General features: G+C 38.9%; 1 protein-coding gene across 16 annotated transcripts in view; it reads left to right on the top strand.

Annotated features, from left to right (window-relative positions):
- CDK14 (cyclin dependent kinase 14) overlaps nucleotides 1-20195 on the top strand; it is a 640904-nt gene extending 620709 nt beyond the window's left edge. For 15 of the 16 annotated variants that reach the window (XM_016957727.3, XM_054655946.1, XM_016957722.4 and 12 more), the window contains one exon: nucleotides 16766-20195. The gene's annotated coding sequence lies outside the window, so the exon portion shown is untranslated. Of the gene's footprint in view, nucleotides 1-16194; nucleotides 16343-16765 lie in introns of those variants that run through there. The other variant, XM_063814687.1, reaches the window with a different exon arrangement.
- The last annotated feature ends 258 nt before the right edge of the window (nucleotides 20196-20453 follow it).

Genomic DNA, 20453 nt, shown 5'->3' on the forward strand with positions numbered 1-20453 from the left:
CCACAGAAGTGTTAGCAAATGTTAGAAATAATATAAAGTAGGAAAGGATGAAAAGTCATTCTTTGTTATTTTGTTTCTTGTTTTTGTCTGTTTTGTTTTTGAAGTCGGAGTTTCACTCTATCACCCAGGCTGGGGTGCAGTGGCATGATCTCAGCTCACTGCAATCTCTGTGTCTCAGGTTCAAGCGATTGTCATGCCTCAGCTTCCTGAGTAGCTGTTACTATAGGCATGCACCACCATGCCTGGCTAATTTTTGTATTTTTAGTAGAGACAGGGTTTCGCCATGCTGGACAGGCTGGTCTCAAACTCCTGACCTAAAGTGATCCACCCACCTCGGCCTCCCAAAGTGCTAGGAATACAGGCGTGAGCCACCCCACCCAGCCTATTCTTTTCTTTGATCCCAGAGAGATCAAAAGAGACTTCCAAGGGAAGATAACAAGTCTGGGGACACAAATGGGAGACTTGGGTGGTATCAGGCATGGAGAGGAACATAGCTTGAAAACTTCAGTAAGAAGAGAAAGTGAGGGAGGGATGGCATCAAAGTGAATGATTTGGGTCTCATACGTGTCTGACCAGAGATCAACCCCACACTTTCAGATTTGAGGAGGGTTGCAAACTTCAGCCTAAGTTTACTCATCTTCAGTGGCCCCTGTACATCATCAGATGGGGATATCTGTCCCACAAAATGACCTCAAGGCCACACGACCCCACTTTTCTGCTCAGTTCTTGATATGGCTTCTAGTGTCTGGTCTCACTGTAGCATTGTGGTGTTACTTTTGGACTTTCTACAGCTCCTGGTGCTTCTTTATCATGAAAGATCACTTATCAAACCAGAGTTAGCAACACCACAGCTTCATACACCACTGAAACAATCACACAAAGTTTTCTGTCCCCTCAGAACCTCTAAAGAGCACTGTATTTTCTTGGTGCTTGAAAATAAAGGGAGTGAGTCTCCTTTATTATTTACAAGGAAGACATGTCAAATGAAAAAAGTTTAAATTTCATTATGCCAAGTCCAGTGTTTTTCTTAAACTTCCTTAGCTTAATTGTAGAAAGGTTACAAGTCTACAAGATGCTTAGGATTCCATATATATATATTCATATATAATATATATGAAAATAAGTTATGTACATATGTATATATACATAACTTATTTTCAGAGTAGTTCTTCAAACATACCACAAACTGTGTTCAGATGGGGGGGGTGGGATGTGTTTATGTTTGCGTGTATGTGAGTACACTGAGGGAAGGAAGAATAAGGAAAGGGGAAATGTGAAGCTTCAAGAAGGGGAAATGAGGAATGGTCTTCTTGCATTTGATCAGGTGGAGAACTGTGGTCAGAAAATGTATGTATGCTTTGATTTTAAACTCTTAATGCCTTCTTTATTTGATGCTCAAGGGAAGCAATGGTACAAAATTAAGTGGTATAAAATTAAAATTGTGTGGATCAGAGAACTGGAGCAATTCCGTGCAAATTACCTTGAACACCCAAGCCAGCAAGCAGATCAGCGGTAGGAGCAAAAACAGGCGTGGTTACTATGGCAACCTTATTCTGATTGAGGAATTGTGATTCATACCTGACCCCACATTTTCCTTTCCCTTCTTAATTGGGTCCTGAAGATTTATAGTGCTACCAAACCCTCTCACAGAGAGATACCACATAACCAAAGATAGCTATCTCCTAGCAAGGAAGGCACAAGTAACTTGGGATGAACAAGGTTCAGGGTAGATAAGGCTTAGCCAGGGAGATAAAAGTGAGCAAGAATCATCAGAATGCCAAGCCTCCAGGCCATGTCCTGCTATACCACAGCCCTGAAATGACAGAACCAAAGTAAGACCATAGAAGACGGGTCAGTCTGTGAACAGCAGATAGAAAACCATGAGTTGCTCTTCTAATGATCAGAAAAACACTCATGGATAAGGGAAACAAATCTTTGTCCAGAAAGTAGGAGTGGGAAGTACATCTCCAGCTTGCATTTCTGAGTTTCAGCTTTCTCAACTCTAGGACAGACTAAAAATATATACCTTGAAATGTTGCTGTAAGGCCCAGAGACACAATAAATTCTCTTCAACTACTCAGATTAGTTGTCTGCAATCCCTTCTGAGAGGGAACTAACTTATGGGTGGCCACACTAAGAACAATTGCAAGTTCTTGGCTGATGTTTTTACCTTAAAAGGGAAAATCAAAGTTCAGGGTCATTGGCAAAGCCGTGAGAAGCTCTCACAATAATTTTTATTTTCACATGCTAAATAAAGTGATTATCAGTGGTATTTAATATCAGTAGTAAGAATGGGTACTATAGAATTAATTTCCATTTATCTTTAATCCCGTATTAATATTAATACATCGCTGATGATATTAATAGAGAAGAAAAAGAATGGAAAGTGAGGGATTGTATTTAGGAAAGAGAATCTTCTACTTAGCTCCCCAAACTCTCGGGATCATCTAAATAGGGACCCACACTGCCAGCGTATGCTTCTCCTGTTGGCTGTCACATTCATCAGATAGCCTGATCCGGGTTTCTCCTCTCTTGAAGGAAATACGATGCATAGACTGAGTGAGATATTTTGTTTATTTTGGTTTTGTTTGCTTGATTATATTTTTCTCATATGGGGCAGTGTAGGAAATCATGTAAGCCTTATTACCCCTCAACAAGGTGTCTCTAGATCATGCCCCTTGTTCAAAAGGAATTTCCTTCAAGCATTTAACTTTCTTGGAAGGTATTTCCTCTGCAATATGTTCTAGAATTATGGCTAGATGGTGGAAATGCTGCTTTATGCTTCAGCATTCTGACATCGTAATCCTGAGGTTCTTGACCTGGAATCTATGGGTCTATTAGTGGAAATCAGAAGGCCTATGAACCATCTGAAATTGTATGAAAAAAATCTGCATGTAGTTAAATATATGCAGTTTTCTGGAGCAAATTCTCTTGGCATTCATCTGGTTCTTAAGTTTGGCAGTGACTCAGAAGGTTAAGAATTATCACAATCTGAGTTCTTTGTGTCTGTTCTCTTCTTGGCACTAGTGTTTGTCAGTGGATTGTCCACTGAGGGTTTGGTGAGAGTAGGAAAGGGGCACCATTAAAGACATTTTTACTGTCTTGGAAAAATATGCGATTATAACATTTAGAGTCCATACAACTGTGTATGGCATAGCAGATTAAAGGAAGTGAATGGAAGTTGGTTTCAAATTACATATTTATTGAGTCAATTTGGAGGCATCTTTAAGCACATAAAAGGAAATCTACATATGTTTGAATTTCAACTACAAAGAATTTATGGTCAAGAGAGATTATGGTTATATATATATAACTATATATACTTTATACAGTATATACAGTACTATATAAATAGTATATAGTATTTTGTGTATATGTATATATAGTACTGATCAAGGTAGCCCTCCAGTGACCATGATTGTATACTATATTTTGTCAGATTCGTTACTCACAGTTTTATGTGGAGGTTCTTCAAACATAAAGCTCTTCTTGCCATTAATTGTTTTCTAAGCCTCTAAATATTTATTTACTTGATTACACACACCATTATTCTGAGCAATTTCCCCTACTCTATCTGGTTCAGATGTCTTATTTGAATCGCCCGTCTCTAGTATGGAGACAGTCCTATCCATACCACATCCCGGAGAGCTAAAGAAGGAGTGGCTTTGTTCTCCTGTGCATTTTACCAGACATACATCAGTCCCTACAAATCAACCTGGTAGAATTTCTTTTAATAAGGAAGTACTGAGAGAGACAAGATTTAGCTATATCATGTAAATCCAAGCATGAGTATTTTATATCGTGTTTGGACCCAAGTACTCAATAATTGATTATGAAAATTATATAAATTCTAGCACTAAAACTAGAATTTTGTTTTTTAATTAAAAAACAAAAGAGCTTTTTTGTTTTAGCATTTCAGGCTCGTGCTCATCATGCGTGACATCTCACACAGAACAACTGAATCTAGTAATTACAAAAAGAATAAAACTAAAACAGCTTATTGGAGCTGGTTGGGCTGATTTTTTTTTCAATTTGTATACTTTGCACAATATATGTTCTATTAAATTATTCTAAAATGGGCTGTGGGGGTTTTTCCCCCCAGGATAACATGAAACAACTAAATCACCAGATTTTTTTTTTAATTCCAAATGACACCAGTGTTGCAAAGTCAGACCTTTGGAAAAGGACTTAACAGAGGGCCATGAGACATGATAGGTGCTTAGGATGCGATTTTAATACCAACAGACTGGAAAACAAACAGCATAACCCAGACAAGATGTGACATTGTTCTTTAGCATCCATGTGAAGAGGAAATAAGATCTTTCTGGGATGTGCTCCCCAGTCACAGGTGTGGAAGAGAAATATGTTGCATTCTTGATTTACTGCACTGTGTGGGAGATTCTGGTTTGGGGTAAGGAAAGGGAGCATTTCATTGCTTCTTACAGTAAAACTTCAGCTCACTTAACTCAGCTGGTGCTTTTGTTTCAGTCTGCCACAAATGAACAGTAAAAAAACATGAAGCATCCCTTAATCCTGTGAGCCTGGGGTGTGCTGGCTCCTCTCACTGCATTCTCCAGCTCTGTTGCCAATGGAAGTGAGAGATTGACCCCAGGCCTGCAACCACTGTTCTTTGCTCTGCCACTAAACCACTGAGCTGTTGACACTTTAATTGTTTTATACCAGGAGGAAACCAATTGTGTTGATGTGAATGTCTTATTCATCAAACATTACAGGCTTCACATTTTTAATGAGCTGACACTCCTAGTCCAATACATGCAACCACAGTGAATCAAGACAAGAGTATAGTAACAAAGTTTTCTAAATTATTGCAGTGGCTCTTTAAAAGATTTGATAGTATTTCGGAACTCCCAATGCTACAATTAGAAAGTCTGTCTGAGTTGTGTATTAATCGAACATGTTCAAGTTATAAAGGACGGCAGTGTAGTAAAGGTAGGAGTTAATAATGTATATTTTTTCCTTTTCCTTTTACATGCATAGACAAAAATAGAGACATGAGTGAACAAACTATTTATAAAGTACCTAAGGCGGCATCTTTCTGATGTATGAAAATGTCCAAATTATCCCCATGGGCTGTGTTTTGAAAACTGCAATACTTGGGAAGAAGCTTAGTTTCTATGTCATCATTTGTCCAGAACATTGAATATTTCTCATGGGTGGAATAAAACATTTCAATACTGAATGTTACAAACCTGGTATTTTGTGAGCAGTTGCAGCAGTCATTTGAAGAACCAGCTGCATTATCTGATTTGATGGCATCCTAAAGAAGACAATTATTTACCCACAGACTTTACAGTGGCAGCTCAAGACTTCATGTATATGAAAACTGTATGACTGCCCTTGGGTTGGAACCTGGGACTCTCCACCCAAAGCCTCCAACACCTCCTCTTTGCATATAGAAGAAAGCCCAGACCCCTAAGCAGGACATTTCAGGCCGTTTACTCCACCACCTTCACCTACCTTTCAGCTTTTCCTGTGTCTCTATCTGCATCTGTATCCTAACAGGCAAACATGTGTCTGTCCCATTGGCCAGTCTGTGTTTCCCAGAGTCCTTGCCTGTGCAAGAATGCCCTTCTTTCTCCCTTTCTAGACATTAAATTGTTACGTACTTTTCAGTTATTCCTCACTGCAGTGGCACCTCTAGGATAGCACTTGTATTTTCCATGTTGACTTATAGTTAGCTGTTGTCCTAGCCCTACCTCCCTTTCCCAATCTTGAGCTCCTTAAAGACAGCAGTGGCATGTTGGTAAATATTTAACAGTTGGCTCTCCAGAAAGAGAGTAGAATAGTCCTGATTGGTCACGTTTGTCTATATCCTGTCGTGTAGATACTCCCATGATGGGTGATTTCAAGAGTGGCTGTGTTTAACAACTGGCAAAATTCCTGAAAAGTTTCACATTCACATCTCTTGAGGCAGGTCAAGCCAGTTGCAGAACACCACTGGAATCCATTTTTAATAGTCCATGTAGTACTCTCCTCTTTCACCCTAAACACTCTTCTTTGCTTAAAAATAGATGTTCAGCAAATGTTTCCTGAATTGATTTAGGCAAGTCAATTTATGCTGTTGCTCCTTCACCACCGATCTTATAGCAGGGGTTATTTCTGGCAGTGATTCAGGCAACACTTGTACTTCTTCTCATTTCAGAGTGGTGGCCTTAGCCATCTCCTCCATGCCACACTGCACAGGCATGGGTGAATTTAAATAGATGGATTTTTTCTGAATTGTGGTGGGGAACAAATTGATGGTCTTAAGTTCAACAACCTCATTAGAGCAGAATGTGATTGACTGTGATTTCAACAAAAAACAGAGAAGAAAGCCTAAATCACAGAGTCAAGATTGTGTCTCTTCCAAGGAGATAAGTGGAAAAAAGTTGAAGATCCCTGTACAGTCTGGAGAGTTGAGAAGAGAGAAGGCTGCTGGCTCAGTTCCCATTTTATTTTCACCTTTTACCATTCTCAGTGTCTCAGATTTGTAAAACTTTTGTGACTCACACTTTCAGATGGCAGTGTCAGCATACTTTTCATTTTAGTTCATGTAATAAAGTGCCAAACCTTGTTACCTCTGTTTTTATAATAAACTTGGAAGTCACTACTGTGCATATTAATCCTGTTGTTCCTGTGGTGACCAGCTTGTTCCATTTTGCACTCCCCCCCCCCACCCACATTTTAGAACCAAAAGTCCCAAATCCTAGGCCGGGAGTGGTGGCTCACTCCTGTAATCCCAGCACTTTGGGAGGCCAAGGTGGGTGGATCACTTGAGGCCAGGAGTTCAAGACCAGCCTGGCCAACATGGTGAAACCCTGTCTCTACTGAAAACACAAAAATTAGCTGGGCATGGTGGCGTGTGCCTGTAGTCCCAGCTACTCTGGAGGCTGGGGCAGGAGAATCACGTGAACCCAGGAGGCAGAGGTTGCAGTGAGCCGAGATCACACCACTGAACTCTAGCCTTGGCAACAGAGTGAGAGACTCTGTCTCAAAAAAAAAAAAAAAAAAGTCCCAAATCCTGGAAACCTCCTCAGTTCAGAGACAGCTGGTCACCCTAGTTCCTGTAAAGGTTGTGGGTTCTATCATGACTGCTCTGGTATTTAAATCTGCAATGTACCTCCTATTGCAGATATTTCAGAAGACACTGAATCAATGACTAAAAGGATTAGAACTTCTTAAAAATTTGAGTTCACAAAATCTATTATCTTCCAAATAGAACCTTTCTTCAAAGGTCCTATCTTTCAGGCACTTTTATTAAGTGGAAGAATACATGGGAAAGTACTTTGGATAGGAGAAAATTCCACATTAGCACAAAATGCTGGTATTTATTTCTCATAATGGTACACATTCCGTTAATTATGTCTTTGACAGCTCATCTTGGATTCTATAGAAATATAGCAACATGCTATGGTGGGATAACTAGTATCAAAATACTTTAACCCATTATAATTTTGCATGGAGTGCGTGTTGGAGGGCTTTACATGTAGTACACAGAGCTTCGCTTCCACGGATGAATTCAGTGATTTGTCCTTGGTCGATCAGTTGTTCATTGGCACTGTTGTGAAGCAGCTTCGTGTTGTGAAGCAGGTACATGGGAGGGAGTTGGCAGGGGGCTTAGCGAGCTGTCTAGCACCCGCCACCCTTAGCTTGGAGTTGTTGGACCCTCCTCACTGTCTGCAGACATTTCCTGGTGGAAACGATGTGCTATAGTGGTATGCACAATGTGTCACTTCATGTCACTGTCAGGATGTGTCCTCACAAGAATAGATATTTCTGCTGTAATATGACATCTGTGTTCCCACCTGTGTTCAGCAGAATACTACAGTAAAAGTTGCAGGGCTTTTGTGGTTGGGGGGAAATAAGGTAAAGGGTAGTCCACTTCAAATATATTGAACTTGATAAGCGCAGCACTCAGAAAAGCAGTAAAAATAAAAATGCTAGCAGAGTTTACAGGTGAAATAAACTTGATGTAAGGGTTGAGGCTGCCCAATTTTGGATGCAAGGGCAAAATGCTCAAGGATCCAGGAAGATTGTACAATAAACAGTTAATTCCAAGACAGAACATGTAACCAAACCAAACGAAAAGAAAGCATGTGGGATGCAGTACTACAGGCCTCTTGGGCTTGCATGCACTGTATTTATGTATCTTGCTCATGGCTGCTGTTACTTGGTGACTCAAAATAACATTGGAAAGAAATCTCCCATGAACCAACATGACTTCTGGTTCATGCTGACATCATTCTGTATTAACCAAAATTATATGTGATCTGATTTATGCTACAGAAATGAATATTTTGTTTTGCATGTTTCCGCTAAATAAGATGGTTCACAAAACAGGTTCAAAGTCGTAGGTGACTGTATGTTTGGAATTCGAAACCCTAAGCATGAAAAACTGCTGCAATACATTGGATAATAATACCAGACAAGTTTTAATTTGGAAAAAAGAAATCCACCCAAAGTGGAGTCATATCTCCTCTAAAATCTTTTAATTAAAATCAGACATGAACCCTTGTGTTTCTCTATTAAATACTTGGTTTTTAGTCATTTTATGAGATTTGTGTATATGCATTTTAAGTTGAGAAAAAAATGCACACTCTGGGGAGTGACTTTGTATTTGGTTTGTTTAAATATAGTTTAGTAGGACTGTAATATATAAGGAGGGTTAAGGGTCAGAATCCTATTTAATTAACTTATAAACACTTGGGAGTCAGTCACTTGTAAAGGTATGCTGAGCAAATAAGGCTTCAAATAACATGAAATCTTTGAAAAGAATATGCCACCTTTGGTGAAGGCTTTTCTATTAACCTTGTCATTAAAACTGTTTCAATGAACTACTTCAAACCTCCCAGTTTTTATTTATCTTTATGATATGTTTAATCTTTTTTAAAAATGATATATGTATACAATATTATATGTTTTTTTATTAAAAAAAAAGATTAAACATGCCTTGGTGTATCTAAGAAGACCTAAATCAGTACTTTTCCCTATGTTTGTTTTCCCATTGGCTGAGACAGGAAGAAATCCCAGAATTGCCATTCTTTTTGTCCATGTGTGTCTAAAATATGACCAGTGTTTTCCATTTGCATAAATCTGATTTAATAAACAGTCACACCATTAAAATAGAACATTCTTTTCAATCAAGGCTAATTACACATCATATAATGCCTGGTCTTTAATGAGGATTTCAATAAATGTTTGTTGATAATGGTGATTATTAAAATGATATGTTAAGTCAGTCTTCTCATGTGAGAAATGCTTTGTTTTGAAATGTTAGACTTACAGCTTTGCCTAAAATTTTTTAATTAAAATCAGCACTTTGGCATGAAGCTTAAAATGTGCAAAGTTGCTGCAATTAGTGCATTGTGCATCCATATGGATGTTACCAAACAGCTTTCAACTTAAAGGATTTGGGCTATTTTGAATGATGGGCCTTCTGTTAAGCTTAAAACAAAGCCCAACTATCTCTGCATTCATTTTAATTAATATTCTCTTGCTTGTCTCAAAGATGTGTTCTCTTCTATGGGGAAGAAGCATGATTATCATAAATCAGAAATAAGTTACAGAAGTAGGTTTGACTAATTTTCTACTTCCTTCTGTTTCGTACCATTTCCTCCAACTCCTACCCCCTTCTCAAGGAGCCTCAATGCAGTGTCAGAGAAACTGGAAAACACTGATTTCAGATATTCTAAAAGAAAACCTGTATTTCTAGCCAAATTATAACACATTAAATTCACTCAAAGAATAAGGAAATTAAGCTGTCCCAGATTTTCTGAATTCAGTATGAAGTTTAAAACTTACCACTTTGAATCCAGCATCCATATAAAATCTACAGTATAAAATTTGACTATGTGTTATATATACAAATACGTGTGTGTATACATGTATTTGATATTTTTACTTTAGAGAGATTTGTGTTTGCCTAGGTGCTTAGGGTTTAACAACCTTATGTGTGAACTTAATTCTCTATAATAGGAAACGCTACTTGAAGATGAATTAGGTGTAAAACAATTTGTTTGTTTTTCTTGGTATTTTAAGCAAAACCAAACTCAAAGTGGCACCGTCTTGTAAGTTTGTTTTTTTCTTTTTCCGGGACATTGTTCATGTGAAACCTTCTTGACATGGTACTTGGGGAAGGGAATCTCTCTGGACTTTGTTCTCGACAAAATCAGAATAAATTCTTTAAACAGTTACGCGCTTTAGTTAAGGCCCTGGTTTTCTGACTGTGTTCAAACATCTCCCCTACAACCACTCTCCATATACCTTCAGAAGGATATCTACTCCAGTGGTCGCTGGGATCCTCTGACTGTCTGGGTGCCCAAGTAAGGCCCATTTTGAATGCTAGTTTAAAAGGCATACAGCTAAAATGATTTTTTTTTATTTTCATTAAACTCTTAAGAATAGGCTAAATGTGAAAAATTACAAAGCAGAATTGTAATTTACCAGAACATGTGGGTAGAATAATTCATCCAACATGTGACTGGACAGGCACAAAATCAGTAAGTCCACTATAGAACACCACCATGGTCCTGTTTTTCTCTTTCATTCTAGCATTATGGAAACTCATTATACATCCACTAAATTTGGCACAAAGATATCCTAATTTTTTCATTATTACCTGGATTATTTATTTTTATTTCCTTTTTGAAAGCGTGTAATTAATTGCATGCCTATCTTTAAATGCCTCCTTATGTATCAATATTTTGAATTCTACATTTGAGAAGGAGGTTGGAAGTAGTTTTATTCTAAAGCTAATACATAAAGCTAAATTAGATCAAATTATAATTATTTTTTTCTTGAAGAGAAACTAAACGTATTATAGCTTTATACTGTCTTTACTGTTATGAGGTAGCTTTCTTTCTGTCAAATGTTAGTATTTTTTTCTTCTCTGTTAGGCATATTTACAAAGAAGTCTCCTAAATAGAAATGAGCGGATTACCTCACAGCTTCACATACATCCTGGAGAATATCCTGTTCACAATTTAGGCGATGAAAGGAAAACCTACAGTTGTTTTAATTTGGAACCAAAATAATCACTTCTCTCCAGTGAGGCTTAGAGGGGGAAAAAATGTGCCAGAGTTGTCTTGCAGAAAAAAGAGTATTTTGAGGAAGGGCAATGCAGCAGGAAAAAAAAAAAAAAACACAACAAAACACAGTCAAACAAACGCAGAACCTTAGAGTGCATAAATAGGCCAGTGAAACGCAGACCACCTGATCACATCGAAGCACCCTGAGCAGGGGTCCTCAGCGATGTTGTCCCTCCGGCATGTAAACCGCATGCATGTGTGTAGTGGTGTGTGTGTGTATGTACACACAGAGATTTAACAGGAGCACAGAGGGAATTAGAAAGAGCCTGGCTCGTTTTTAATTTGGGTCTGTTTGCTTGCATTTAGCACTTAAGGGCTTCTACATTCAGTTTGCTCAAAAGAGTGATGAAGCACTCCTTGCTTATGCCTCAAATCAGAAATGCATGAAGTGCAGCTGCAGAGATAATACATTTTCCCCAAAGGCTTTGGCTGAGCAAATTAGGTGTCAATGGGGTGCCTGCGCAGGCAGTACTCTCTCTAATTAGTCTCTTGAGCCTAGTTGGTGGCGGGTATGAGATGATCTAATCAATTGGTCTGTGTCTGATGGTTCGTGTAAAAATCCTACCAGGCAGACTCTCTCCCACAGGTCACCCACCTGCACAGCGGGACTGCTCATTTTCATTTTTCATCTCCTCCATCACATGATGCTGACAGTTGGTTTTAAGAAAATTGAATCCAAAAAATATCTAGTTCATAGGGCACATGGGTCAGAACAAAGTTGCATTATGGGTACGGGCGATCCAATTAATTAATATTTATAGCCAAGAAGCTCTATGTAGATATTTCTGAATAAGGATTTTATCAATCAAATCCAATTTCTTGTTTAAAACATTCATTTCTAGAGAGAAAGAACATTGTAAAAGCTGAAAGCAAGATAAAAATGGCATCCACTAATCTTATGATTTATATACCTATGAGTGGCTATGCACATAGTTGAGCTTATAATTCATATACACTGTTCATTTGTGTTGTGCATGCAACATGTTTTAATAATAAAGGTAAGGGAAAGAATTACATTGATATTATATTTCACTTCCCTGTGATTGTAGTATACCCTCTCTCCTTCCACCTAAATCCCCATTCATCAAATGCATGATTGCATTTAGATTTTCTTAAAAATTTTCCAGCAAATCTGACCTACCTTATATGCACTTATTGAAAATTGAAGCTGATGCTGCTCAAGGAGGGAGAAGGGACATCCCGTGCTGCTGGCTAACAGCACCAGGCAGGGTAGCTGGCACAATTTGGGCCATTCGGAGTCATCTCACAGAGATGGGAAAGAGTCTGCCTCTCATTGGCACCTCTCTTCTGTTCTCATTATTGGCTTCTTCCATTAAATGTCTAAGCCCAAACCTAATCACTGTGTTCACCGTTTATTATCCAATTACTATTATTACATATTATCCTTTATTATGCAATTCTGTTTATGCCCTAGGTTAGGTACATGTGATTCTCCTGGAGATTACACTCAAAGAATCAGGACAAGGCAAGAACAAACATCATCGATGTCTAAAAAACATCTTAACCCAACAGGATAGTGAATATGCCATTGACTGTGGTGACAACATAGTTTATTGTTACATGAAATTAGATGTACTGGAAATCAAATCATTCCTTTCAAATATAATGTCATGGAGTTAAAAAAAAATGTAAGTTTTGCCTACAGGAAGGTGTTAATCCTACCAACCATCCTCAGGCTGGTGGTGTATCTGTGAATGGCCTGCAGTGTGTGCAGTACTGTGCCATTTCACAGGCATCACATTTGCCTTCAGTGAATGTGCCATAGGGAACTCTACATATGAGAACATATTTCACCACCAAGTCTTCTGATTCTACAATTTCCCCTTTATTCATTCAACAACTGTATATTGAGTGCCTGAGCCGGGCCTGGGCTGTGCTCTGGGGACACAGCAGTCTACAAAATCAAGCTTAATCAAGAACATACTGATGCCACCTGTCCCCTGACTTGCTCCTTCACAGGAAGTGTCTTCACACCTCTGGAGGGACTAAATGAAGTCTCTGGTTCAGGAAGTTATTGTGGGTACCAGGTCTCCATTCTGTTGATTAAAATGGTAAAAGAGGAGAGAGCCAGGAAAGACTACATCATTTGGATAAAGTTGTAGGAACTCCATGCCTGGGCAAGCAGATATCAGGACAGACCTAAAGCTCCCATTTAGCTGGAGTGGGCAGGCTTCCAGGAAGAGCTGGAATCTCAACTGCTGTTTAAAGTACATGGAAGAAAAAGGACAATTTTGTCATCTGCTTAATAAAAACGTGAAGGCTGATAGTGGGGTTGAGGATTGGCTGAGGATGCCTGTGGACAAATGTGCTTGAAGTACTATGAGGATGAGTGCTTTCTCTTCTTGATGTCATGGTCCTCAAAAAGATGCCAGTGCCTAGATCAGAATGCATAGTTACATGGAGCAGCATGTAGAGCACGTTCTTCGTTTCCCTGAAAGAACAAGGGTAGGCTGGGGACAAAGGAGTTTGTTCCCATGTAATTATTTTTGCTAGGGTGGTGACTTCTTTAAGAAGAGGTTTGATAAAGGCATATCTGCACAATCAAGCAAGGATGAGGAGTGGTCAAGTGAGCCTTATGGAGAACTGCCCACAAGCAGCAAGGATTTGAGATAATAACTGTTGGGATGTAGAGGTAGCAAAGGGCCTATGTGTGGTATCCATTTACCCCCAGGCCTCTCCTAGAAACTTAAGGCTTTTGTTTTTGAGGACAGAGAACTCTCAAGAATAGAAGGTTACCCCTACCTCATACCATATACAAAACTTCACTCAAAATGGACCAAAGATCTAAATGCAAGGGCTAAAACTATAAGACTCTTAGAAGAAAATATAGGGGTAAATCTTCATAACCTTAGATTTCACAATGGATTTTTAGATATAACACCAAAAGTATAAGCAACAAAAGAAAAAAAAAAGATAAATTGCACTTTGCCAAAATTAAAAATTTTTGTACATCAAAGGACACAGTTAACAGAGTGAAAAGGCAACCTATGGAATTGGAGAAAAATCATACTATAAGGGATTAACCAGAATGTATAAAGAACTCCTACAACTCAACAACGAAAAGACAACCCAATTTAAAAATGATCAAAGGACTTGAATAGACATTTCTCCAAAGAAGATATTCATATGGCCAACAGCCACATGAAAGAGTCCCCAACAGCTTGGGCATGGTGGCTCATGCCTGTAATCCCAGCACTTTGGGAGGCCAAGGCAGGCAGATGGCTTGAGCCCAGGAGTTCAAGACCAGCCTGGACAACATGGTGAACCCCTGTCTCTACAAATATAAAAAATTAGCCAGGCATGGTGATGTGTGCCTGTAGTCCCAGCTACTTGGGAGGCTGTGGTGGGAGGATCAGCTGAGCCCAGGAAGGTCAAGGCTGCAGTGAGCTAGGATTACATCACTGCACTCCAGCTTGGGTGGCAGAGCAAGACCCAGTCAAAAAAAAAAAAGATGCCCCACATCATCGATCATTAGGGAAATGCAAGTGCAAATCAGTTCATACCCACTAGGATGGCTATAATTTTTTTTAAACAAACAAATGTTTTGGCAAAATTGGAACCCTTGTGCATTCCTGGTGGAAATGTGAAATGGTACAGCCATGATGGAAAACAGTTTGGCAGTTCCTCAAAAAGTTAAACATATAATTTCCATATGACCTAGCAATTCCACTTCCAGATATATACCCAAAAGAATGGAAAACAATGTTTAAGCAAATACTTATACATGAATATTCAGAGCAGCACTATTCACTATTAGCCAAAAGATGAAACAACACAAATATAAATCAACCAATGAATGGATAAACAAACTGTGGTATATTCATACAATAGAATATTATTCAACCCTAAAAAATAATGAAGTACTGATTCATGCTACAACATGGATGAACTTCAAAAACATCATGCTAAGTGAAAAAATCTAGACAAAATGGGTAGCATATTATATGATTCCATTTGTATATCTAGAATAGGTAAATCCATAGAGACAGAAACATTAGTATTAATAGTTGTCAGGGGCTGGGACAAGGAGAGAATGGGAGTGACTGCTTAAAGGATATAGGATCTCCTTTGGGGGTGATGAAGATGTTTTGGAACTAAATAGAGATGATAGTTGCACAGCATTGTGAATGCACTAAATGCCACTAAATTATATTCTTTTAAATGATTAATTTTTTATATAAATTTTGCTTCGATTTTTAAAAAGAATGGAAAGTTAACTTGCCAGAAACTCACCATAGAAAGTGGGGGAAATGAGCAGATGGTGGAGAGAATGCTCTTTTTATTTTTATTTTTTTTATTTTTTTGAGAGGGCGTCTTGCTCTATTGCCCAGGCTGGGGTGCCGTGGCACAATCTCGGCTCACTGCAACCTCTGCCTCCTGGGTTCATGCCATTCTCCTGCCTCAGCCTCCTAAGCAGCTGGGACTACAGGCGCACACCACCACGCCTGGCTAATATTTGTATTTTCAGTAGAGACGGGGTTTCACCATATTGGCCAGGATGGTCTCCATCTCCTGACCTCGTGATCTGCCCGTCTCGGCCTCCCAAAGTGCTGAGATTACAGGCATGAGCCGCCGCGCCCGGCCACTATTTTAATGGTTCCTGAGCATAGGAGTGGAATTTCTGCTATCTGGACAAGGTATTGCTGGGTTGCTGCTATGCAGGGGTGATGTCCTTGATGCCACAGCCTGTGTGTGCAGCAGCAGGACAGGTGCACTGTGAAGTCTCAAAAAAAGGACAAAACCTTTGGGATCAGGCACCATCCAGGGTTCCCCCTGCATCTGGGAAGATGACTCTATGGCCCTGTAGCTGGAGACATGAAGGCCTCACCAGGCCTTAGTGACCAGCAGCTTCTAAACTTAGCTAAGGAACTGGTTCTGGGATTCAGTGCAGCTAATGAACCGATCCCTCAGCTATGTGCCTTGAACCTGGGAGTGTTTCCACCCATCCTGGCAAGGCATTCTTTTCCCATCCTGGAGACTCAGTGAAAACGCTTAAGGGCCAAAAGGAAGTACGGAAAGGGGCAGAGTGAAGCTTCCTTCTTTTTGCTTGAACCATTCACCCACAAGTTGTTATTGTTTTAAGCAGGCATTATTGGAAACACGCAGTCCTATACAGGATGTTGGGAAGAGGCTGCCAATTCAGATCACACCGGCCAATTTTCATTCTGCTGGAACTGAAATAATGATAATAGGCAACCAAGGAATTATACACAGCTGAATTTTTTTAAAAGCATGTATGTGATCCGTTTTTCTATTTCATGTTCATAAAAATGAACATAATGATACGTCCTTTTAATGGTCTGTATGATGCTACAGGCACTTAATTAAGACCAGTATTGCTACTAATGATTTAGGGAAGGAAATTTGCTGAATTTCTTTTTCTCTAAATATCCAAGAGGAAGATAGACCAATTCAATTGGTGGAGTTAAATGATTTTAAGAGAGGAAAGTGTAGTCAGAACATTTGTTTATCATATTAGAAGGATTTTTTTTTTTGGTTAAGGAGGCTATTCTGCTTCATATTTATGTGTTTGGAGTGGCTGTGGGGAACATCAGTGGACTCACTTTGGACTGACCGATTTTGATGTTTCATGTACTTTAGAAGAAATGAGTGGTGTAGATTTTTTATATAACAATTTTCTATTTTCCTCCTTCCAGGATTAAGTTGTCATCATTCTGGGAAGAAAAAAAAAAAACATTAATGAAGAGGCCAATAATATGAAGGGAATCATGGATCAGTTTTCTTTCGCTCCCTGTGGTGGATTTCACTTACAAGAAAATTGAAGCTGGCAAGACCCTGTTTTCTCTGCAATTTATTTAAAACCTTGCACGCATTTGGATACCTTGTGATTTCCAAGAACTACGTGAAGATTAAGCTTTGCTTACTGATACATGGCATGTATTCTTTTCAGTCTTTTGTGTTTGATTTTGTTTGATTTCCCTCTGCAGCACAGCGTCTCTGTAAAGGTTTTTATGCTTTCACCAGCCATGTCTTAAATACATTAAGACAACACATTTGGTGTTCACACTTCTTCAGTAATGTCTGAACTTGAAAGCCACAGAGTGGCATAAAACAATGTGTGTTTTCTTTGAGAGCAGTGCACATTTTGCAACCACTAGGAAGGAAATTTTCTGCTAAAGCAAACCCCTGTTCTCTGACTTGGCAACTTGGCCCCGGACTGTGGGGCCCCACCTGTTGCTTACCTTTTGAGGTAATTTTGCAAATGTGGTTTTTTTACTTGGAAATAACTGCACATTTATATATAGGATATTGGACTCTGCTTAGCATTTTCAAGCCACATAGCATGACTGTTTTTTGAATAGGTTGGAATTGAAAAAACAATTATCAAACGTTAAGAACAAAGACAGGGATAAATTGCTTACATTTCAACCTCTGGAGATTGAGGTAACTTTTTGTGTCTGGGTCTTGTCAACATCTTATTTTTTTCCATCCATTCTGTTACACTTTGTATTTTCTAACTGGAGAAAAGAGTGAGGAACAGAATGTTTTAAATCTGGTGCAAAAGAACTATATCTGCTGGATGAGCCTTGAAAGCAGTCTTGGCCTGTTAGGGCTTACAAAGTAAATTACAAAGTGATCCAGTTCAAAGTTTGCTTAGTTACAGCAAAGCACCTTAAAAAAAAATACATTTTAAAAAAACATTCCAAGCCAATTGGAAGACATCATTGGGTTCCTTACTTTAAGACATCTCCTGGAATAACTGTTCAAATGCAGGTTTTAGAAACAATGCAGGAATCTTGCTTTAAAGATGAAAAAGGGAATGGGCCAGCTTCCCTTACTCAAGGAGTTGAGGGACCTTGGAGGATGAAGGCGAGTATGTGACACTGGGGAAAAGTGGACCAGGCATGTCTTTTGCTTTGATCTGGAGGGAGGGCTGCCTGATGCAGGCCGGCTCCCAGTGGGGCAGGCCTCGCTGCAGAATGCCCAGTAGTACTGCGGCCAAGGGGACAGTTAGGAGACTTCATCTAAAGCATGAAACCTAGCTCCTCTACACACAAATTCCTATGGAAATACCTTTGTGTACAGTGTCTTACATTTTCCTATTAGTCAGAAAGAAGGAGAGAATGAGTGAGTGCTTGAAATGTGTCACACTGTTTTAGGATCAAGACTAGGAATTAGGAGCCAGGTTGACAAGGACTTTTTCTGAGAGTTGGGTGAGGGTAAAGCTTTTCTATAATCAAGCTCAATACACCAAGGAAACTGGATCCAGAATTCCTAAACTTTAAAATGGTACTGTCTGCGGAGTGGAGTATGGATGGTTATGTCAAAGTCATAGTTCATCCTATCCAGATGTAGCATTCATGGTAAACTTTTAAGTGCTAAGCAAGGAATTATTTACTGATTGGTTTTAAAGAGAGCAGAAAACACCCAAGTGTAGAATGTCTACTGTTTGCTACCTAGAAATCTTTTCCATTCCTCTTTCATACATTCCAACCCACTGGAAGTCTTTAGAGGTATTTTGATTTAAAGTATACTTAAATTAGGATTTCTTAAAGAAAACATAGGGAGAAAACTTTACATGCAATTAAAAATGGACTTTCCTGTGATTTGTTTTTAATCATTCATTTGGAGAAGAGGCATGACCTTTGTATTTCACTAAGTTTAAAGCAAGAGCAACTGATGATTAAATGTTGCTTTTTAATAAGGTTTTTAACTTGAAAATTTGAAAATATTTAATGTTGAAAGACTTCAATTAGGGCTATTAGAGTTATATCTCCCTGTCGTAGGCAGCTTCTTCGGAGAAGTGAAATATAACATTACTCAGTGGACAGAGAAATCTGTTTTGTTACAGAGCCATACCTCTCAGAAGGTCAGGAGGTTTTGAGTACCTATCCTTGCCACCCATACAGGAAATCCAAAGTTTGGTGTCTCTCTCTCTCTGTCTCTTTCTTTCTCTTTCTCCCCCCAAACCCCTCTCACTCCCTCCCTCCCTCTCTCCTTCCCCTATTTGCAATCATATTCTCCCTCTGCTTCTTTTCTCTTCTGCCCTCCTTGTGGGCAGTCATGAAAATCAATTCAGACTGTGTTCATTAGCAGATTTATTATTCTATTGAGAAAGCACTGGAATGTTTTGTGAGATTATTTTTATATGAAGGAATAGCCTGAACTCAAACAGATGGTAAGAATAGTACAAACACCTTAGCACATCACTGCACACACAGTATTCTGAAAGGAGATTTGACACTTAATTCCCATTTTCTTAAAATAACAGTTTTGTTGACTTAAAAATATGAGATACATAGGATGTGAAAAAAAATGTTTGCAGTACTCAGCAAAAAATAGGGTACATAAAGCAGGGTGGCTGTCATCCACTGATTCTGGGGCGAGAAGCGATTTCTACCTCGCAAGAGTGATTAGAAAGTTTCTAGGAGCACCTCCAGGCTTGCAAAGAAAGTGAGGCCTCTTGGTATCCTTTCCTCAGTGTGTATATGACAGCCAGTATAATCAATACCCTAGGTTATGCGTCTATATGATACTCATCTGTGAATATTATTGGTTTTGTAATCTTTGTTATATAAGAGGATGTTTAGGCTGTATATACTGGGGTAGATTATTGCCTGCCCCTTATACATAGGAATATGCTGCATAATTGCGCATAACTTCCATCTCCCTTACTGGCTTGTAGGCAGAGGAAACTGTATATGTTCCTGCCTTGTACTTTTCTCATACACCAAAAACACACACAAAAAATCAATAAAACAAGCAATCTTCTATTCTCATTCCTTTTCCCACAGCAGCATATTTTAGAGGCACATACAAAACCTACATTCTCTAGTTGGGAGTGGATTTTTAAATTTTTCCTTTTATCTTTTATTATTTTTTTTGTATGATGCACTGAGATGTGTACTTTCTAACAGGGGATTGGTACCTAAGAAATGTGGTAGCATTATTCAGAAAACTATTATACTTTCAAATGACACATAGTAAGGAGAATGGAATAATACATGTTGCATATTTGTTACCAGTTGTAATTTGTCTGTATTATGAAAGATGTAATGGTTTGTCAGCTGTCACTGTTGTTTTCTTGTAACATGATATGGAATAAAGTATAGCAGAATCTCCGTACATGTTCTAGGTACATCTTCTTGGTGGATGCCCAGCAAGAGCATATACCATATCAAAGAAACATTGACTTAAAAACCTCTTGAACACAACCATTCTTACACAGTGAAATAAGAACAAATACACAATATGTGGGAAGGAGTGAGTTATCTGGAATGGTCCAGGAGTCTGTTAAACCCTCCCCTTTCCTTGATTTGCTGTGCCAAATTTATGTAAAGGAGTAGAAGCCATGCGAAACAGATCTGCGAGCTGCAGGATCTT

The sequence above is a fragment of the Pan troglodytes genome, chromosome 6, assembly GCF_028858775.2.
Source record: "Pan troglodytes isolate AG18354 chromosome 6, NHGRI_mPanTro3-v2.0_pri, whole genome shotgun sequence".
Taxonomy (NCBI): Eukaryota; Metazoa; Chordata; class Mammalia; order Primates; family Hominidae; genus Pan; species Pan troglodytes.